Consider the following 23,401-nt stretch of genomic DNA (forward strand, 5'->3'; position numbering starts at 1 on the left):
ATTATAGGAAGGTCTTACCTATTTCCTTAAGCAATATCAATGTCTAGTCCTTTATAGGTGGCCAAGTACAAGTGAATAGTAGAACTGATAGCCAACTTTTAAAGTTGTAGAGTTGAAAACGGTTAGAAGTCAATACATATGAAATATCTCAAGATAGGATTTAGGAGGTCCTGTTCATTGAACAACTCTTGATTTAAGCTTTACTATTTTCTTAGGTTTCAACAAGGTGAGCTTTGACTAGACTTCAGGCTCTTCCTGATAATGTGGCCTATTAGAAGAGTTCTTGGTGGAGCACCGCTTATCAATTAACTCTATGCTGTGGGATGAATCAGAGGAGAGTATAATAACATTCATATCTCTGATGTACATAAGCAAACTGATATTGGGATATGGTCTCTGTGTTTATAGTTGTGCACATAGCCTTACAACCAAGCAAGAAGAGGTTAATGACATAGAGCACTTGATGGTTTTAATTTTTTGATGAAAACCATGAGATTCAATTAATATCCAGCTAACAACATGATTGTAAAATGCAACATTAGTGCTTACAAGCACTCATCTCAAGGTTTTATGCCACTTGAGATGTGAAGCATGGATTGTTAGATGAACTAAGGAGGTCCACTAAGGGTAAGAGACATTGAATTAGCCCTTTCGAATCTTCAACTCACTTTGGAGAAGATCAATCAGTGGTTAGAATCAATGTTAGTGCTTAGAAATTGAAGAAATTGAAAAATGGAAAAGCTTGAAGCTTTTTAGCTATGGCTGCCAGGAGACAAGCAGTTATGGTTTGCCTCTGTGTGGCCAGTAGAGATAGAATTTTGTCAAACCCTTTTAGGGTTAGGAAGCGCACTTAGGGGGCTATCATTGCCCCAAGACTCCCGCCATGATTGTGCCTTCTATAGGCCGCGCCAAGGAGCTAAACAGGAGGCTGCGAAATCTATGCCGCCAGATTTACGATTTCTTCATTGCTGCCCTCCACGATGCATCATGTTGCCCTTTGTTGTGCCACACTAGGTCGCCTTGTGTTGGGGAAGAAGTCTTTAGTAGAAGTCAGGAGCTGAAATGCTCTGCTTTGGCTTTCCTAGGTCCTCCAAGGTCAAGGGGTCAAGGTTTGGCTACGGAGGTAAGAGGGAAAAGATGAAGATGATGGAAAATCATGTGCACTTAGTGAAGTTGAGGATAGAGGAAATTGAAAGGATCAGAGGATGCTCTAATGCCTTGTGGAAAGTAGAGTTTGCAACGAGAAGAATGTGCACAAGGGAGATGAGAGCTCAAAGTACAATAATAAAATCTTGCTTACTAAGTTGCTTAGAGTACAACTTGGGTACACTCTCTCACCTCTGATAGCGACCCATAGGTTGATTATATAGCCTCTGCCAAGCTAGGGTTAGGGTTTCCCTAGCCCCTTAAGGTCATTCACATCCATCTGCCCTCATAAACCCTTGCTTAGGGCGAATTCCCATGCCTATATTCTAACAGGTCCCAACGGGTTGCATAGACCAAAGACATTCACCTTAAGAGTGAGTTGGAGAGCTCTCCAAGGCTCAACTAGCAAGGTTCCCTTCCATGGCACTAAGTTACCTTGATTAGACCATATTGCGAGCACTCCCTCATGCTCTCCCTTCTTTGAGGCTTTGTCCTATGAGTTCTTCTTTTCAAGCTCATAAGGATTTGCCACTTCAAGCTCAAAGGTGTGAGTTGAGTTTTTCCTTAGCCACAAGTTGAGTTTGGGGGGGTTTGGAGGCATCTTCATTCTCATCTCTCATCTTGGCTCTATTACCTTGCCTCCGTTTCTTGGGGTTTGGTTTCTGTTTCTTCTTTGTCTCATTCTCATTCTCATTCTTCTCTATCCTTTGCTCTTTTTCTTCCTTCTTGTCTCCTATCGTTTCTTCTTTCACCTTACTCCCTTGATCTATCTTTTCTTGCTCTTCTTGCTCTAGCCTAACTTCTTCCTTTGGCTTCCTCGCTCTCCATATTTGTTCCTTCAACTTGTTTTCTTTGTCTTCTTCTAGCTCAATCTTTTTTCTAACTTTCTTCTTGTTGTTTTCTTCTACTTGTTTCCTCCTATCATGGTCTAGCTTCTTCCTAGCTAACTCTACTTGTTCTTCTATCTCTTTTCTTCTATTTTCTTGTCTCATGTTTTCCTTGATCTTCTCCATGGCTCTATCTAACAAATCTCTTTCTTCTTCTTTCCTATCATCTTCTTCTATCTCATCCCATATTTTCATGATTCTCTCCTTCAACTCTTTTTCTAGCCTATCATCATTGAACCGTGAGGGTTTGGTTGATTCTTGTTGTTGGGGTTGTCGGGGTTGAGGTGTCCCAAGATCTAGGATGAGCTCATCCTCCCCCTCTTATTCTTTCTTCTCTTCTAATTCGTCTCTCTTTCCTTTTTCTTCACCTATATCATCATCTAAAGTAGAAGTGTTGGTTCGATGTAGCAGATGCCTTGCCCTAGGTGCTTTTGCCCTTCCATTCTCATCTTTTAACTCTATCTCTTCATCTACTTCATCATCTTCTTCTTCATCAAAGGCATTCCGTGCCTTACAGCAAGAGGAGGGTGCTAACCTAGCCTCACCCTCAATCTTAATGGGTAGAGGTATTCTAACACTGGTTCTTCAACCAACTGGGATGCAACTTGTGGGTACAATGGTTCATAATATTTTCTACCTTTGAACTCCATATTTTCTTCAACCAATTGGGCTGCAACGTGTGTAGAGTGGCTTCCTATTCTTTTTTGTAACTCCATCATAATATTTTCTACATGTGAACTCACATCTATTTTCCATCCTTCTCCCTTCACATAATATTCCATTATTTCTTCCTCTTTTGGAACTTCTTTGGTTTGGCATTCTTCGGGATAGGGGTAGTCGGTGTAGAGGTATTCTCCTTTCGGGTGGTAGTCGATGGGAACATCTTCAGGGTAGCAATATCCATCTCCTTCAAGAGGATATTCGTTGTCGAAGTATTGATCTTCAAGGAGTAGCCGTCCACTTCTTCTTGGAGGCGACGTGTTCTAGGATCAATGTCGAGCTCATCCTCCCCCTTGTCTTCATCTTTGTCTGACCATATTTCTTTTTCTTCCTTTACTTGTTTTTGCTTCTCGTGGCTGTTTGGTTCTTCTTTGGTTGGCTTCACTCCATTCTTCAGCTCTTGGAGTCTTTTAGCCTGCATCTGCTTCAAGTATGGTTCGGCTCTCTCTTTGACTTCTTCAGATCCAGAGGCAGTCTCCCAGTCCCACCTCAGCATGATTTTCTCTTGTAGCTTCGTGTCAAGGTTTCAGGCTATCTTCACTTGCCACAGTCTGGCTCTCTCTCGCACCATGATCAACTGGTATAGTCAACCTCTTCCAGGTCTTCATCCAGCTCTTCAGCCTTCTCTTCGAGATCATCGAGCACATCTGCTCCTTGTTGGGTCTTCCTTAGCATCTTGATGGTCTTCTTTGTCTCCTCAATCATTTTGAACCATAGCTCTTTCTTCTTGTATGTGATTTTGAGCCAGTGACATAGCTCATCTTTCTCTTCAAAGAAAGTGTCCTCCCACAGACTTAGCTCTTTCCAAGTCATTTTGAATGGTATGCCGCGCATTCCTATCATGCCATGGCTCCCTCTCAACTTTGTTGGCACATCAGGTTCTCTTCCAATTTCTAGAAGAAAACTTGCTCGGGAGGGCGTCATGACGTGGGGCATTGTGCTGTGTGGTGTTCGTTTCGAAGTGTCGCGTCGCGTTGCGAGACGTGTTATGGTAGGATCTCCACGTTCGTGAGCCTGCTCCCCTTTCGAGCTAGCATGCTCCGCGCAAGAGTTGCTCTGATACCAAGTGTTATGTACCTTCACGAGACTTCATGGTAAAACCTGTCATGAGGCACAAAAAAGGCACAACGGAATGGCACACAAGATATATGAATAAGGAATCTTTGTATTCATGATATCGAGAGATACAACATTGAGGCACATCTTAGGACTACACCCTCGTGACGCCGCACATATGAGGGTTCACCACTGAGTAGAGGGAAGCACACGTAGAGTGGAAACCACGCTGAGATCAATTGTAGTTGCCTCTGCCACGTCATTGCCTCTTGGTCTTGCCATGCCACCAACTTTTTATTTGTAGTTATAGGTACGCACCTTATCATCACCTCTAGTTGTTCATCATGAGAACACATCAACTTCTATGTTTGTTGTTGCCATAGCTTTTACTTGTGTTGCTCATGATGTTGATTTTGCAAGAGCATCTTGCTTGCTCTGTCGTGGGATTTATTGGGTGACTCTCTCTCTCTCTCTCTCTCTCTCTCTTTGTGGTATCTAGCATGCAAGTTGCGCAAAGAGCTAAACATCATCCCCCCCTCCCCGCGCCCGCCCAAAAAAAAGAAAAAAAACACCCCAATACATAGAAAAAGATCCCCTCGCCTTTGGTGGGGGGTGTCTATGTTGGCAAGTGCACATGTAGCTTCAATGGCTGATTGTGGGTGTATGATACATATAGTAGCTGTAAATTGTAGATGAGAGTCAGGTGAATGGCATGATGACAATGGACATGAGAAGTGGACATCATATGGAAGGCAAATATGAGAAGCATGTTCTACGCAGTTGGTGAGAGAATGCGATGTGTGTTGACAATGGTGATGGTGAGCGATAAGACTATGGGTAATATATGGCATGCCAGCACAGAGAAATAAATATATATAATCTTATAAGGCCAAATTTCACCTATGAAGCAAAAACCATGGACAATGAGACATTAACATGTGACATTCTAAAGGAATATACTATGCAAAGAAGTTATGGCGATGTACATGACAAGACAATGCTCATGTTGGGATACAATAGGACGAAATAGTACATGTCTAGCTCTGTGGGTGAATATGAATATGATACATTCATAACGAGCTCCAGCTAGTCAGCATTGATGGTGGGTATAGTATGTCATACATCCTTGATGAAATAGTATATGGGGTAGCATTTGATTAGATCCCTCAGCTTTGTTAGGTGTTGTGTTGTTGGAAAATCTCCCTCATCTCTCTTTGGTGTAGCTTATGTCTAGTGTCCTTTAATCTACGGTCAGTTTCCTAGGTAGTTTGTTTGGGTGTAGCTCGCATACTTTATGCATGAAACTAAGGTTCTAAAATAGGTCTCCAGCATCACGATGGATACAACAAGCTCTCTTGTAGCGATCTCATGTGGAGCATATGGTTTGTTGCAAATCATTCATAAGAGCATGATGATCTAAGGTCTCTCAATTTTTGCATAGATATATAGCCAAGTCAAGGGTTCAAATTGGTGTACCATACATAATAGGTGGTGTGACTAGTGGATCAAATAGTTACCTTCGCGTGCGATTTGATCCACTAGTCACACCACCTATTATGTATCATTCGACCTTCCTATGACTCAGAGAGCATAACAATATTGTGACGTAAATCATAATATAGACTAGTGTACATGTTATGTCCAGCCTATCATCCCCTTGTGTGATGTGGTATTTTCTCACATTAATGTAGAGTTCAAAGTGTGGGGAAGAACACATCCTTATGTTACTCTAATGGTGCTAGATACTACGTTTGGAAGTCCTCTTTGGTATCTCATTCGACCCTTTTTTCTTTTTTCACCTTCTTTTTTATGTTCTTTTTAACTATATCTACCGACCCTTGTTATGTAGCCTGAAGCTTGGCGTCCATTGCCTTGGAGATTTCTTCCTTTATGGTAGTGATTGTGTCTTCTTAGATCTTCCCTACCTTTGGTCTGATGCTTTCTAATGCCAAAATCTCTTCCTTTAGTGCTTTCTTGTTTCTCCATTCTTTGTCTTCATTCTTAAGTTTTGTAATTTTGCATGCTAGGCTATGTTGCTTGTTAATGCTTATGTTGGGTTGCTTTGTATTAGTGATTGCCATCCTTAGAGCTTTCTCTAGGGTGTCCAGATTGGAATCAATGCTCACCATTTGTGTGTAGTAATTTTAATCCTTGTTTTCATCTTTTTTTTTTCATGTGTGCGAATACATTTTGTAGATAAAGTAATATGGATAGGGTGGAGTTAGGGCGGGTCAGTAGGGGTAGGGGCAAGGGCAAGGGTGAGTCAATAGGGGGTAGGATTGGTTCAATAGATTTGGATAGGGCGAGATGACATTAGGGTAGGGGTAGGGTAGATTGATAGGACTAGGGCGGATTGGGTAGTACCTAGGGAAGGTATTGCAAGATGGCAATGGGAGAGGGTACGGGTAGGATGATAGTTGGGGCACGTCGAGGTGGGTTGATGGGAGTAGGGGTGGTGTGGATAGTAGATGGGATATTGGTAGGGCAGAGTAGGATATTAGTGGGGCAACGTGAGGGCGGAATTGTAGTTGGGGTAGGGTGAGGGTAGGATGGCAATGGGAGAGGGTAGGGGCATGATGATAGTTGGGGCACGTCGAGGTGGGTTGATAGGAGCAGGGGTGGTGTGGGTAGTAGATGGGATATTAGTAGGGCAGAGTACGATATTAGTGGGGCAAGGTGAGGGCGGAATTGTAGTTGGGGTAGGGCAAGGGTAGGATGGTAGTGGGGCAAGGGGGGGTGGAATGGTAGTGGGGTAGGGGTAGGATGAGAGAGAGAGAGAGAGAGAGAGAGAGAGAGAGAGAGAGAGAGAGAGAGAGAGAGAGAGAGAGAGAGAGAGAGAGAGAGAGAGAGAGAGAGAGAGAGAGAGAGAGAGAGAGAGAGAGAGAGTCTATAAAATGCAAAATTGGTGTATGGGACTCGAGCATTTAGTACAACTATAGTGTTGTGTCATCAAAGAGTATAATCCTAGTACATCTAAACAAGTGAATCGAACGTAAAGGTCTATGTTTAAAGTAGAATAGAGTATTGAAAGAAACAAAACTAAAAGTGTGAACTAAATCTAGAAAATTGAAGATGGAGTCTTTGCACATATTGAGATTTTTCTTATAGGATGTAATATTAACTTCAACATGGGGGATTGAGATATCGTGGTAGGTATTAGGTCTTGAAAGAAATCCTCAATCCTTGGTGGGCATTAGCTGTGGCGGGCAATGACAATCATATTTATTGATGGTGAGGATGGTTGCCTCATTGCCTTGGGGATTGGGGACATCTCACTCAACATAGGGATATGGCTTGCTCTAGGGTGATTGCACGTAAGGATGAACTCCCCAAGGTTGAGGTAGTGGCATCATTGGAGAAGCCTTGGTGGTCACTAGTGTGTGAAACTTTGTCATCACTCTCTTCTAGGTGGATTAGGATGTGTTGTTCTCTTGTCTCTCAAAAGAGTCACAAAAGGAGAAGTTGATGATATACTAAAAATCTACAAGGAAGTGAACCAGTATATTTATGCTCATGAAAAGCTTGTATTGACCATAAAAAATGTCATATACTTACTCCACAAAGAGATCTACAATCAAATCCACATCATCCAAACCTATCCATTTAATGCTATAATTTATATTGTAGGCAAGTGCTTAGAAATATATTTTTTAAAACCTCAAATATGTTTAACCCAAAAAAAGCCCATCTCTAACAATGACTTTCAACAAAATTGCTAGTTTAACAATATATGTTAACTAAATATCTTACCTTCATTTGATTTAAATTGTTTTATGGAGTAATCACATGATTAAAAAATATATTTTATGTTCAACTTTGTTTTTCAAGAAATAAAAAGAAAAACACACTCCTCCAAACTCGTCAACAATAAGTACTGGGAACAAAGGAAAAACATACTCCTCCAAATTGGTCAACAATAAGTACTTGGACCAAAGGAAAAAGCATAACCTAAACCTAATTATTAACCTAGTTATAATAAATTGTACCTCTGGACTCGTTCTAATGCTTGCCTTTTTATTGCGTCATTCATCAGGGGTTTGGCTCCACTATGTTGTTAGTGCTCCACAGAGGGTTAACAGAAGACTTCAATCTCTGGAGGACTCTCTTGCCAACATTTCTTCTACTTCTTTCTTTTCAATGTCCCTGAATTCTGCTTTCATGTCACTGCACAAAGGAAAGTATTCGGTTCTGAAGGTGTCAAAATGCATACGTCTGAGCATTGTAGTGGTGCCATCATCATAGTAATGCCAGCTTCTAATGGTTTAAACAGTGTATGTTGTGAAAAACACTCTGTCTACCAACTTCCAGTGGGTTGCTAATTGAACAAACAGAAGATTATCAGTACACCAAGCATCCCATGTATCTTGCTGTTGAGCGTCCACGAACAAATTCCAACTCTTTTCCTTCTTGTCCTTGTGAACCTCTACAGACCAAGACTCCTGAAGCTTCTTCACAATCTCCCACTTGATGTTGTTTGGAAACTTTTCAATGAATGCCAAATCTTCCATGGATGGTCATTCTCTCTGTTTCTGCTCTTCAGTTTGTTCCCAAACAGTTTGCCACCAAGATGCAAGTTTTTGGTGCTTCAATAGAAAGAGGAAACTGTCCACTACATAGAGCATGCATCATGATGGTGATGTGTTTCCGCCATTGTGGGATGAACTTCTTGTGGAAAGTGGCTTTGATTATGAGAAATTCCAACTCTTCAGTGGAAGAAGGAACTTTACAAACATCCATTGAATTCTTCTCTTCTTGGCAATGCCAATTCCTTCATTTTCAGTCTCTTCTAGTGCTTGTTGATGGCAAGTTTCCCCGGCTGCGCACCAAAAACATGGAGCCCCAAGAGGAACACCAAAGAAAAGTGAATTCTCTTGCAAGAAAATCTATCTTGTAACATCAACAAGCTTGTTTATCATGTTTCATATTATCACAATGAAGAAAAGAACACCAGGCACAACAAATCTTCATACAACATCATGTAGATCTCCCACGGTTTTGATAGAATCAACCATATTCTTCAATATCTTCACAAAATCCATCAATAGAACAAAGAAAGCAAAGAAATACACCATCTTTGAATGGAAATACATCACATAGTATTCATCTTCAATATCTTCATAGTCTTCTCTCTCAATCTCTCATATACAATCACTCTGTTTCAGTAGAATTGGCTATCTCTGACTCTCTCTCTCTCTCTCCATCAATAATACATCATATCCTCACTACAATCTCTCAAAATCACACTCAATAATCCTTCTTAGGTCGTGGATACCCCTCCCAAGAGGTATATCTGATATGAAGAGTCACCAGAGCCACTACAGTGTCCTTTCATAGCTCACTACTGTCACTTTACTCTAGTCTTTACTTGAGTCTTCAGCAGCTACTTCTTCCACTTCTTTTAGCTCTTTTGCACTTGTATTCACCTCTTTCCAAGGTTAGAAAACTTTCCCAAGCTACACTCTCATCCATCAGAACACATACAGAAGCATACAGAACAGTCTACAGAACAGTACCAGAACAGCTACAGTACAGAACAGAACAGAGACAGAACAGAAGCAGAAGCTCTACAGAAGACCTACAGAAGGTTACAGAAGGTCATCAAAACCACATAGCTCTCTCAAACCATTCCAAACTCTCACAAACCATTTAATAAACTTTCACAAAATCTCAATCTTCATCAATCAATACTCCATCCCTCTTTACAGAAGACAATCAGAACAAAACAGAGCAAAACAGAAGATATACAGAACCTATCAGAACATCACAGATTCATCAATAAATATCATGGTCTTCCAAAACACAATCATTATCATCCAAAACACTCTCAAACCACTTCTAAATCAATCAATCATCTCATAAAATCAACCATTCAGCTCTCAAAAACAACAAAAATCAGCCAAAAAACAAGTCATTTCAACACTCAACATATCCCCACACTTAATAAGGAAGCGTCCTCGCGACCCAGGAAAAAGGGAATACAAGGGCATTGAAAAGCGCAACTTTGATCTTCAATATCTTTTCACAAAGAATCCATCCACCACGACCCCAACTTATAACTTGTTTCTAATATAAAAATACAAAGAAAGGAAAACCCTTTATACATTAACACCTCTTAGCAAACAAGAAAATCACAAAAATGTGTAAAGGATATAAAAGTTTGTGTTTTCTTTATCAGCATCTGCTTCAACTCTCCATCCACGATCCCAGCACCACAATTCTCCAAAACGGAGCTCGTACACGAAATCCAATAGGAAACCACCACGTTCGTATTACATAAATAAACTCACAACACAAACACTAATACACAACACAACTATCTGAATGACTCCTTCAAAAAGAGAGTTGTTCATTAAAAAGCTTCCATTATACATTGGAAAGGTATCAATGAAGATGATCCCTCTTAAAAGGTTGATGTTGTCGGAAACGATCCATAGATAAGGATTCATCTACAAAGTTTTTGGGAGGATTTTGAAAAAATTGGAGACAGCACATCCTTTGCAACAGGACCAAGTATCTGCTAGGCAAACAGAGGGCATGAAAATACAATATGTCCAGCTGCTGGGAATCAATGCTTACATTGACATTCATGCACAACTTTGGAATAGGATTGGAATCATTATGAGAGTGCCTATGCATATACGCCAGGTACCAAGCAAAGTGAGCAGTTAATCTCACTGAGGGATCAGCAGACTGTGAATACTGCTGGGCAAAATGAACATAGTTCTGATAAGCTTGACTGGAAGCTGTTCATTCTCCTGGAATTACTGGCCAATTGATTTGCGGTCTTGTAAGGCAATCATCCGAACTCCATACCCTTCTTCTGGAAATCTGATTATCAAACCCGTCACAGTCACTAACCAACTGAGGTGGTTGAGATATAGAAGTGTTAGGAGAGGGTAGTGGAATAAGAAAGAGTGGATGAAGGGAAGGATATGAAAAATCATAAAAAGAAAAAAAGGTTAAAGGAGTGGCAGAAATTTGTAAGGAATTACTAAGCAACGGTGTTAACTGATAAATAGGAAATGTGGAGGGTACATTAATGGATGGAGAAGGACAGGGTGGAGAAGGGAAAAATATCCTATCCTCAATAAAGGAGCAGTATGTAAAAATGGAAATTTGAGGGAAAGATGAAGGTTGGAAAAGAAGGGGTAAAATAATTGTGGAATTAGATTGACAAAGGGAAAGATATATAGCATAGCGGTGAGCCATTTGTTGGTAATAGAGGAGGGTAGGAACAGAAGGTCCCAGAAGAGATCGTCGATGATATGCATCAAAGAAGGGAGCATCAAATGGATTATGTTTTGAAAGATAGGCTAAGAGATCTATCCTCAGTTGATTAGTACTCTGGGCAAAGGTAGGAGCTGTGTTTTGTCTTTGATTTAGGACCACCGAATCAATCATGGGATGCCACGAATTATCATGACAATCAGCCACTTTGGAGGAATAACTCTGGAACATGTCAGCTATGCGCAACTCCAAATGATTGACATACAAAACAACCTGTAAGACCACATCCCCCCACATACCATGCCATATCCACCTCATCTGGAATTAACAAGTCTCCTCGTAGATACATGTATGACATCAACATGATATCTGGCGTGACAGAATCTTCAAAGAGCATTCTGACTACCTCTGTCAACAACTCAGCAGACCAAGCTTCATGTAGAAGACCAACTTCTGTAAGTGGTAGTGGACAAAGAAAGAATGGTCTGGTAGAACATATTTCTGAAACTGCTCAAAGATAGACCATAACAAGTCCATTCGGGACTGCAATCTTTCCACTTTATCTTGAAATAGAGGGCACAAAGTAGCCTGTCTCTGAAGAGCAGCCAAGTCCTGCTGTGAAAGAGAAGGAATCAAAGGAACATTAGGGCTTGGAGGAACATGGCAGGACTTTGCAAGTTGATCTTGCAACTGCTGGATTTGGGAGGCTTGGTTGGCCACTGTGTCATTAGCAATCTGTAAAGCTGAAAGTTTGTAATCTAAGATAGCTTGGAATTCCTTCGCTTCTTTGGACATCCTTTCCTTCTCCTCTGAAAGGCTAGTAACCTGGGATTGAGCCTCGAGTAACTGGGTCTTCAATGAAGAAATCTCATCGCTTTGGGTGGCAACCAGTTGGGTTTGCTGTTCCATTTGCTTAAATAAATCTGCTAGGGTATCCTTAGCAGAAGTTAACTCAGATGTTGCCTTATGCAACTGGTCCTTAGACTGCATGAGCTCTTCATAAAAAGACGCGTACAGCTGTTGAACACAGGCTGTCACTGAGAACTCAATGGAACTTTGAATATCCTTGCAGAGGAAAGGAATGGCATCTTCTGAAACTAGATTGTTCAGGGAGGGAACTGAGATGTCCAATGATCCTTCTCGATGTGCTCTGAATAGGTTAGTACAAGTGAGATACCCAGGGAGTTCACTGCAAGAAGTAGCAGGGATGGGTACTGAAGGAAGTACTGAAGGAGCTTTATCCGCTACCCTCTTCAAGCGTTTGCGCTGTATGACCAGGGGAGGTGGAGAATCATCATCCTCTATGTCAATAGGTTCTGACTCTTCTGAAGGTGGAGGAGGAGGTACTGGAGTCTTCTGTAAACTTGAATAGGTCAAGAAGGCAGACAAATAGGATCCATATGTGACATTGGTAACATTACCCCTGGTGACTTTGATGAAATGCTGATCCATTTTAGTGAGGAGGTAAGTGCTCCAATCAATAGCAACTCCTTTCAACACCATCCGGGAAGCTGTAAAAAGCTCTTTGGACAAATAGTGGGATGGCGTTTTGGCAGGCATAAACCTGTCCTGAAGAAACTGACAGATCGTCTTCCATACGGGATCAGTGATCATAGAAAAAGAAACTCCTGAAGAGTTTATCACATTCTTAACATTGAGGATTTCCCTTGTCTGCTTTTGTAACAGCTTTAGAATCTCTTCATTAGAGAAAAGCTGACGAGTGGTCACAAAAGGTTCACATTTGAAGGGAAGAGACAGAGCCTTCCCTAAGCCTCGAGGTGTCAAAGTCATAGAAATTCCGTGGACTAGTCCTGTCTTCTTGCTGTAAGAGGCCAGGAACTCATCACATAACGACGGATCCTCTGGAAGCAGGGGAAAAGGAGTAGCCACAAAAGCAGCAAGGCCCGCCTTCGTGAGAGGCTCAAAAGTAAGTAGGAAAGAGTAATTCCTACTAACTAATGGGACGTACTGGATAGGGGGAGGAGCATGAGAAGGCGCCATTCAGATGGTTACACACACACCACAAATACAGACAATCAAAGAGAATGCCTGCAAAGCAACAGACAAAAAACCAAGGATAAGAGAATAACCAAACAAGAAAACGTGACTCGACCAACTAACCCCAAGCAAACCACATCCTAGAAAAAATTTGACATGACCTTGAGACAAATGCGACCGAAAGCTTCATGCAATGCATCAGACAAACACCTAGAATCCCGTAACAGGCAATAAAAGAAAAAAAACTGCATACCGTACCCGTAACCATAGCAAAGACAATAAACCAAAACAATACCATATCCGACACATATCAATACGACATCGATGATAAACCAAGACTGGACCATGGAAAATAACTCTAATGACTGCGCATATCCATCCCACGATACAGTTCATTAAAAAGGGGAATTAAGTGCAGTGAGGGGGAATTAATTTAATGAAGGGTTGATGTTAATAAATTATTAGGAATGGGTGAAATTTTATTAGGTGATAAACCTTAGCAAGAAAACGGCTGTTCCTTATTATAAATTAAATTATCAATTATTAGGTTAAAACGGTGCTTTTATTCGAATCCCGGACTTCGATACCTGACTGGGTCTCTAAATGCAAGTTCAGTGATTACAAATTAAGGTGATGTGGAGCGCTTTTTTGCCAGCGCGTGCTTATGTGACGGCTGGTTCATTTTAATTAAAATTTAAAAGTGCCTCTGTAGCGCACGTAGCGCGTGCTAAGTGAACGACGGGTTTATTTTAATTAAAAAGTATGTGTGTTTAGCGCGAATGCGGGTGGAAACTGTGAGTGAATTAAAGAGTTCATTTTAACAATTAATTTGTGATTAAGAGGGAAATGAAAATAAATAAAACACATAAAATAAATTCTTGGAAGGGGTGTGTATGTAATGCAGAAATGTGCACGGAAGAGTCCCCCAAGAGAAGTGAATCCAGTAAAGAAAAAGTAAAGATCACTGATGAAACAACAAACACAACACCTTAGCAGATGTGTGGATTTAGTTTGTATGGGTTTTTTATTTTTATTTTTTGGTTTTGGTGTTAAGTTGTGATTATTTATGGTTGAATAAATGAAAAATGAGCAAGGGAGGTGAGGGGAATTTTTTAGAAATTTTTTTAGAAATTTTTACTATTTTTAAATGAATTTTCTACATTTATTGATAATTTAGGGGATTAATTAGGAAATATTTAATTTTCAGAAATTTTAGGGTAGGTAATTTCCAGCGAACAAACTCCCAAAAATTGGCAAAAAGCAAAGGGAATTTTTAGAAATTTTTCTGAATTTTGTTTGATGGAAAAATTAATTAGATCATATAAATCATGTTAATCAGATAAGGCAGTTAGAAGTAAGTCAGTTAAGTCTGGTTAGTCTGGGTAAGTCATGTTAGTCACAAGAAGTCAAGTTAAGTTAGTCAGGTTGAATAAGTCAGATAAGTCCAGTTAGTAGAAACTAACCTAAAGGGGGTTAGGTAATCTAAGGTGGGTTAGGGTTAGTGGGATGGTAACTAGGGTTAGTTACAACTAACTAGGGTTAGTTAGTTAGTTGTTAACTGGAGTTAAGTTAGAGGTTAACTAATGTTAAGTTAATTGTGAGTAACTAAGGTTAGTGATTAACGAAGCTTAGGTTAGGGATTAACCTTAGTGTGGTTAGAGGAGGAGGAGATGGGTAGAGGAGGAGGAGGTGGAGGTAGGTGGAGGTGTAGGAGGAGGGTGTGGAGGGCGGCGGCACGGCCGGCAAGCGGCGGCGTCGGCGGCAGTCCTGCGCGGCGGCGACGATCGCGGACGGGAGGCGCTGTTCTACGGGCTGGCGGAGGCGATAGTGGTGCGGGCAGGAGGCGTAGGCGGCCTGGGACGGCGTGGAGCGGGCAGGAGACGGCAATGGCGGCGCGACGGCGGTGGCGGCGCGACAGCGGTGGCGGCGTCCACAGGCGACGTGGCGGCGACGTCGCATTCAGAGCGGCAACGGGGGATGGGGGAGGGAGGAAAGAAGGAGAGGTGGAGGAGGCGTGGGGAAGAAGGAGGAGAAAGGAGGAGGGGGGAAGAGGGAAGGGATGCAGGAGGAGGGTAGGAGGAAAGAAGGAGGAAGAAGGGGAGGGAGGAGGAGGAACGCAGGAAGAAGGGGAGGGAAAGGGAGAGGAGGAGGAGGGAGATGGAGAGAGAAGGAAGGGAGAGGGAGGGAGAAGGGCACGCATAGGGGGAGATGGGGAGGGAGGTGGTTGGGGGGAAGGGGTGGGCAGGGTCCAAGGGGGGTGGGGTGGGGTGGGCAGGGTCCCAGGGGTGGGCAGGGACAAAGGGGATAGGGGGTGGGCAGGGTCCAAGGGGTGGGCAGGGCCAAAAGGGCACGTATCCCCGTCTCGCGCACGTGCGCGGGGCGGGGTAAAAAAATTTACCGTGACGGGATTGAAATGGCACCGGGATGACGGTACGGGTCATGCGTACACGACCGGGGCGCGTGGAGATGCGTAAAATCGAAAAAGGGCGCGTTCACGCGCAAAACGGGCGCGCGAATACACGTAAAAATAAAGAAAAATTAATAACTTCCAATCCGGACGGCAAAACGAAATAGCGTAAAAACAAAAAGTGGGCAGGACGACAGGAGGAAAACAAGGAAAATACTGGACAGAGGTTCCGGGGGGGGGAAAGGGCGGTCACATGCAAAAAAAATCCAAAAAACGAATCAAAAAATGCAATTAAAAATTAATATAAAAAAATCAGTGCATCGGAATGAGGTGCAGAAAAAAGGAAAACTGTGCAGAAAGATGTGCTCGACAATCCTATCTCATCAAAACATAATTCCGACTAAGATAAGACACGTTCACATGGGAAAAACCCAAAAAACAAACTTGAAAATGGGATCGAAAATTGATATCGGATGAAGCATTCACCGGAATGACATGCAGTAAGAAGGAAAAATGTCCGCAAGAAGGAGTAACACAGGGTTATCATGTTAAACCGCAGTTCTGGTGGAAGGAGGAGGGGTTCACATGTGAAAAACTCCAAAAATACTCCCGAAAACTCATTTAAAAATGAATAATAAAAAATCCAAAAGACGAAAGAGGGTGGAGGAAAAAGGAAAAAGGTGGGGGAAGGCACAGGGGACACGGCTGGCAGATCAAATTGGAATTCCGATGCAAACAGGGCAGGCTCACATGGAAAAATGTCAAAAAGATACACGAAAAAATCTTAAAAAATCGAAAAATTAATAATGGACAAACCGTGTATCGGAATGATGCGGAATAAAAAGGAAAAATGTCAGGGGAAAAGTGGATGGCAGGGCTATGACGGCAGAGTATGGTTCCGAAGCAAGAAAAGCGCATTCACATGGGAAACCGGCTAATTTGCGCAAAATGCTTCAAAAATTAATAACTCAAAAACCGTGCACCGGAACAAGGGTAGGTAAAAAGGAAAAATGGTCCGTTCAAAGGGAGGAACAGGGCTATAAGGTTGGATTTGGACTTTGGTGAACGTAGGGTGCATTCACATGGAAGGATCTCAAAATCAGGGAATGAAGGAAAACTGCAAGGGAAGAGCCCCAAGGGTGGGTGGAACATAACCGGGTGGGTGGGAAGGGACCCCATGAGGGTAAAAGCAAGTCATGGCAATCATGCATGAGTAGGTTAAGGCATATGCAGAGGGGTATGCAATATAGACACGTAGGGACGCGTCCCCACACTTAAGACCTTAACGGATAGGGTTAACCGAGCAACAGGGACCTAGGACCACGCCACAGACCATCCACTAACATCCCCACACTTAAAACATGACCGTCACGAAGAAACAGAAGGTGTAGGGTTAGAAAAACTTGGTCCATTTCGTCAAAAAGCAAGGTTGAGTGTCGATGGCACGTCCAGTGTGGTTGTCGGCGCTGGAGGGACTAAGGCATCTTCTCGGCACACGTTCGTCATGGCAGGGGCCACGCAGCAGTACCCAGGGAGGTAGCTGATTGAAGGAATAACAGGAAATTCGTCGATGATGAGGGATATTACACTCAACTCACAGTCACTCAATTGGAATGAAAGAACAGTCACTCGCCCCATGACTAATATCACTCGAGGAATAAGGATTGAAACCCATATCTCGTACCCGATTGAAGAATCGACGAGGGGGAAATGGTGTAGAAAGAGTATGCCAGGGTGCACAGTTGATGGTGCATTAGTGCGTCCAACCCGTCTGGCATAGGTGCAAGGAGGAAGGCAAGGGAGCCTTAGAGTGCAGTGTACAGAACAGGGTGATGTGTCTTGTGATGACAGCAAAGACCCATCCCGTGGGTGCATAGGGAAACGGGAACATACCTGACTCCAAGTGTCGTAACGTCCCTCAATCTCACCTCTCGGTAATTGATTGAAGAAACTCCAGTCACACTCATTCCACCCTCTGTCTCACGCTTTGTTGAGAGATACAAGAGGGCAGCCTTTCCTGAAACCCGTTGATGTAATCCTCAGGGTCACTGGTGCAAAGATTGTATGCCTTGTGCGCATTTGATGGTGCAACGGTGCATCCCGCCCTGTGCCGGCATACGGTGCGAGAAGGAAGGCAAGGGAGCCTTACAGTGCAGTGCACAGAAACAAATTGTGCTTTGTGCATTGAGAGGCCCATCCCGTGTGTGCAACACTTCATTCACACTTCTCACCTCTCATTTGATTTGAAGGGAAAAGACTGGTCTCTCGACCCACTCTCTGTCTCTCTCTGTTGATAGATACAGAGGGCAACCATACTCACTTCCCCATCCGGTTAGGATGAAAGCTCACATCACTCAAGGGGTTGTCGATGAAGATCGCGTCATCAGTTGTTGAAGAGGCTTACCCAGGGAGGTAGCCATCAAATCGAACGTTGTATTGGACATGAACATGTCGTCTGCTAGAGGATAGTTAGACACTCTGCAGAAAGACCCAGGACACAGCGTACCAAGGGAGGCAGCTTCGGAATTGGATCCTGGGAATATCAATTAATGAATCCACTTTCTGGATTGCTGGGTATTACCACCTTTTCCACAGCCAGCTTCTCGCCCAAGGGTGTGTGCCTCCTTTTCTTGGAACGAGGCCTGCTATGACAAGGAATTGCTTCCTTTTCTCTCATAACAGATTTGTTTTTCTTATTTTTTTCCTTTTTTTTTCTTTTTTTTTGTTTTCCCCTATTCCCGAGGGTGTTTCCACCTTTTCTCGAAGAATAGGTCGGCATGACAGGGACCTAAGTCCTTTTCTCCCATGATCGATATGTATATTTTTTTTTCTTTTTTTTTTCCTCTTCGAATTAAACAAGGGAATGGAAGACAGACCATTTGTCAGAACCAACCTCGCCACTGTCGCTGGTGGAAAATAGAAGATAAGAGATCAAGGTTGGAAGGGGGGTTTGAGGGGACAGAGGGTTGCGTCCACTTCATCAGGAGTAACTGAAGAACAGCTATCAGGAGTAGCATCATAAGAAGTACAGTGCCGCGCCAATGAGGAAAAATATCAAGTGACCGTAATTGTCAAGATCCCTAAGGAGGGAAGTACTTCTTCAGGCGATATCCATTGATCAGAAAGGGATCATCAGAGGCATCAACGGTCTGCACTTGGACAGAGCCATTAGGGTTGACGACAAGTACCTTATAGGGGCCCATCCACCGCTGCTGGAGCTTGCCAGGAAACTTGCCAAAGTGTGAATCATAGGCTAGGACCAAATCACCTTCTTTGAACTCCTTGTGGTTGATGCAGCTATCATGGTAAGCCTTGCGTCGAGCTTGCGTGGCTTCCATGCACTGGAGAGCTATCCTACGAATTTCGTCCAAACATTCCAGGTGCAGGAGACGGCGTTGCAGTGAATCATCATCCCCCAAACGCTCTTTGATGGCCACTCTCAAAGAGGGTAATTCCAGTTCAACAGGAAAAACAGCTTCTGTACCATACACCAGCTGGAAGGGTGTCTGTCCTGTTGCTGCTTTATGGGAGGTTCTATACGCCCAGAGGGCCTCTGTAAGTCGATCATCCCAATCACGACGATGTGTGGCAATCGTTCTTGTCAGAGTCGAGCAGAGGATGCGATTCGTGACTTCGACTTGGCCGTTGGCTCTAGGGTAATAAGGAGTAGACTTGCGATGGCGGATCTTATACAACTCTGTCAACTCTTCCATGACTTTGTTAAGGAAATGAGTGCCTCTGTCACTTACCAGCTCTAAAGGACTGCCAAAACGGGTGATGATATTCTCGTACATGAACAGGGCCACGCTGTTACCATCGTCCCACTTGAGGGCTTTAGCTTCACACCACTTTGTGACATAATCCGTACATACGAGGATGTATCTGTTCTGTTTCCTTCTAGTGGGAGGGTCGATCGGACCTACGAAGTCAATGCCCCACTTCTCAAACGGCTTTAAGGGAAGGATAGGTTGCAATGGCATGGCACTTGTCTTCGTGGGTTTTCCCATTCTCTGACAAGCATCACATCTTTTACAGTAATCATAGGCATCCTTATGAATGGTAGGCCACCAATAACCTGCTAGCATAGCCTTCCTGGCTGTAGCTTCTCCTGCAAAGTGACCTCCACATGGCTTGTCATGGCAAGCCTTCAAAACAATCCCAATCTCATTTCCTGCAACACATCTTCTGAGCACTTCATCTTTGCCTTTCTTGTACAGTGCGTCACCTAGCAGGGTGTAGGGGGCTGATTCTAGCATAAGCTTCTTCCTCTCCCGACTAGAAATGCCAGGAGGATACTGTTGGGTTGCCGGCAGATTGGCAATGTCTGCATGCCAGGGAGTTACAGTTTCTACCAAGAATAGGGAAGCATCAGGGAGGTCTGGATCATCCTGCTCCTCGTTCGCAGTTTGTGGGATACGCGACAGATGATCAGCCAAAACATGGGAACGACCAGGCTTAATAATCACCTCAAAGTCGAACTCCTGGAATAAAAGGAGCCATCTCATCATTCGTCCTTTCACATCCGCTTTGTTCATCAGGAAGGATAGAGCCTCATGATCCACATAAAATTTAAAGTGGGTAGATAGGAGGTAATGGCGAAACTTCTCTAGGGCAAACACCATTGCCAAGCACTCCAGCTCTGTCACTGTATAGTTCCGTTCCCTATCAGGGACTTTTCGGCTTGCGTAATAGATCGGTTGATCTAACTTCGAGGAGCCCTTTTGGCAGAGGACAGCACCTAAACCTTCAATTGATGCATCAGTGTGTACATGGAACTCTTTCGTCCAATTAGGAGGTTGCAGAATGGGTGCCTCTATCAGACACTGCTTCAGAGTGTGGAAGGCTCTGTCACATTCGTCCGTCCAAGTAAACTCTGCATCTTTCCTCAGAAGCTTGTGCAAGGAGGTTGCCTTTGTTGCAAAATGGGCTATGAACCTTCTATAGTAACCCACATGGCCTAGGAATCCCCTTAACTGTTTGAGGTTGGTGGGTGCTGTCAGAGCTGCAATCTTTTCGATCTTTGCAGGGTCTGTTGATATCCCTTGTGCAGAGACAATGTGGCCCAACAGAACTCCAGAAGAGACCCCAAAGATGCATTTGTCGGGGTTGAGGGAAATCCCATACTCCCGGCATCGGTCAAAGCATTGTTCCAAGTGTTCCCAGTGTTCACGGATCAAACTATAGACACAGAAGTTATCCAAATATACCTCAATAAAGTCGTGCAGATGATTTTGAAATGCAGCCATCATGACTCGCTAGAAAGTAGCAGGGGCATTGCAGAGTCCAAATGGCATCACTCGGTAAGCGTAGGTTTCCCATTCTGTGGTGAAGGTTGTTTTGGATTGGTCTTCTTTCGCGATTTGGACTTGGTCGTATCCGCTGAATCCATCCAGAAGAGAATAAAGCTCATGTCCTGCCACTGTGTCCAACAGTTGGTCTGTGAAAGGGATAGGAAAATGATCCTTCTTCGTCTTGGAATTAAGCTTTCGGAAATCCACACATATTCGCAATTTTCCATTCTTCTTGGGTACAACCACGATGGGTGAAACCCATTCACTATTTGCCACTGGATAAATGAACTCGGCTTCTAGAAGCTTCAGCAGCTCCGCTTTCACCAATGTGGAATAATTCGGGTTCATTCGTCTTTGTCGTTGCCGTACTGGCTTGGCATCAGGCTCCAAGTCAATATGATGTTGACATATTGTGGGATCAATCCCCTTTAGGTCTTTGTAGGACAATGCAAACACGTCCAAATTTTCTTTCAACAAGTTGTACAAGGTTGACAACTCCTCTGGGAGGCTGCTACCCACCTTCAAGTGGCGTTCAGTGCCTTCTGCATCCACAAAGGTTAACTGCCGTTCACCTTCTACTTCACGGATGAAGGTCCCGCGGACTGCTTCTGGATACAGATCTGACTCCTTCAAGGGAGTGGTGTCCTCTTCTGATGTCCCACTAGAACCAATTTCTTCTTTTGGTGGAGACTTAGGTTGCTCCTTGAGATGTTGAAATGGGATTAGAGCTGTTTCGGGTTTGGTTTCAAAACTAATTACCTCTTGGCTTGAAGACTCCTCTTCTGAAGATGACACATCCAGGAACGTCACATAACAGGGACCCCCTGATGCCTGTTGGGTTTGTGGGACTGGTGCTCGTTGGCACGGTGCATCATCATCATCATTCTTTGGCAAGGATGGGTGAGGATGGCAGGAGCCACTGTTGAAAGACGGCTTGTTCTTCTTAATCCATTTCTTATAAAGATTTTGCATATGAGAAGATCCATTTACCAGACCAAATGGTACCATCACCATTCTGTCCCATAGCATGAGCTCATCGGCTTCTGATGCTTCTGGAACTTCTTCCTCAAATGTATCCTCTTCAGGTGGGATAGATTCTTTTGGCTCACTTTCATAATCTTCTTCGTCCATATCATATTCATCCTCTTCTGTCTCTGTCTCTGCTTCTGCTTCTGCTTCTGTTTCTGTCTCTGCTTTTGCTTCTGTTTCTGTAGGCGCTCTGTAACAGAAGAACAGATTCCCTGTTTCCTCTTCTGCCTCTGTCTCTGTTTCTGCTATGGCCATGTAACAGGGAGAGCAGTACATCCATGCTTCTATCTCACTATCAGAAGTGATTTCAGAAGTCATTCCCGGTTAAGGCAGTAAGTATTCACCCATTGATAATGGCTTGGCATCTTTTGGAAGTCGGCCTACAGTATCCACTGTTAAGGAACGTGCCACTGTTTTCTTGGGAAGGATCTGTTTGACAGCATCTTCGTCTGCTGATGTTCCATCTGTAGCCTCATTAGGGGAGTCAGAAGATAATTCCAAGGAGGTGGATCCATGTCCTTTTTGAGAACCATACAGTTTCAGCACCACTTTGTTGGGTCCTCTGTCCAAGGTCAAGGTTCCTTTGAACCAATCCGTCCTTGCTCGGGCTTAAAAAAGCCATGGTCTGCCCAGTAACAGAGGATAGGATGTACCATAAGAGTTTGGCTTCACCACCAGATAGGTTAGCCAATAATCTTTTCCAGCCACTGTAGTCTTCACATATGGGAGAATGCCCAGAGGCTTGATCCTACTCTGATCCGCCAGTCTGATGAGCCATTGGGTGGGTTGTACACCTTATAGGCCTAGATCCTTCATTGTAACATCCGTCATAATGTTCACTGATGAACCACCATCAATCAGTGCATTTGCAATAAAGTAACCTTCTATCCATACGCCAGTCTCTGGAGTACCTGGATCTAGGAAAGCATTAGCCATATCCACTTTTTTTACAGGCTCTGGAGCCTTGTTGGGCTTTATTGCTGTTGAGGGAGCAATCCTTAAACCACGTCTTCTTGTCAGTATACTTTTGAACCTTTTTCGGCAACTGGGAGACAACATCAATAATTGTCGGAATGTAAGGTTTGGTTTAAAGGTATCTAGATCTCTGACTAGATCGTATTCCTTAATAGGATCCACTGGCTTCTCTAACCGATTAGGGAATGGGACAACACCCATTTTCATTTTCCCTCTTTCTTCCAACAGAGGAATTACAGGAACTTCTTCTGCCACTTGTGGCACTTCCTCCTCTTCTGTCTCCTGGACCTCTGGTCCTGTCTCTGTAACTGTCTCTGTAACTCTCTGTGGCACTGTAGTGCTCTGTACGGCACTGTTAGGCTCTGTTCTGTTCTGTTCTTCTGGTGGAAGATTGAACTTTATTGTTCTGGCTGGAGGGTTATTTTCTTTCTGGACAGGTGGTTCCTTCTGCTTTGCATGCGTGATGGCAGCAACTTCCAATTCCACCAAATTGGAGGTAGGCTCTTGGGCCTTGGCCGGACTATCAGTAGCACTGTTTTTCTCTGGGGCTGGGCTTGGACAGTCTTTTGCAGTGTGGCCTTCTCCTTTGCATCGACTGCATAAGGGCTTGTAATCCACTGACCTTCGAGGATTTGGACAATTTGGTGAGATGTGTCCCTTTTCTC

At 43.4% G+C, this 23,401-nt stretch overlaps 1 protein-coding gene across 1 annotated transcript in view; it reads left to right on the plus strand.

The window, feature by feature from the left end:
* LOC148014499 (uncharacterized) overlaps positions 1–23,401 on the plus strand; it is a 144,706-nt gene that overhangs the window by 112,247 nt on the left and 9,058 nt on the right. The window lies entirely within an intron of this gene.

Source organism: Lygodium microphyllum, chromosome 25 (genome assembly GCF_053477565.2).
Source record: "Lygodium microphyllum isolate KBCC chromosome 25, Lygodium_microphyllum_v1.1.10, whole genome shotgun sequence".
NCBI lineage: Eukaryota > Viridiplantae > Streptophyta > Polypodiopsida > Schizaeales > Lygodiaceae > Lygodium > Lygodium microphyllum.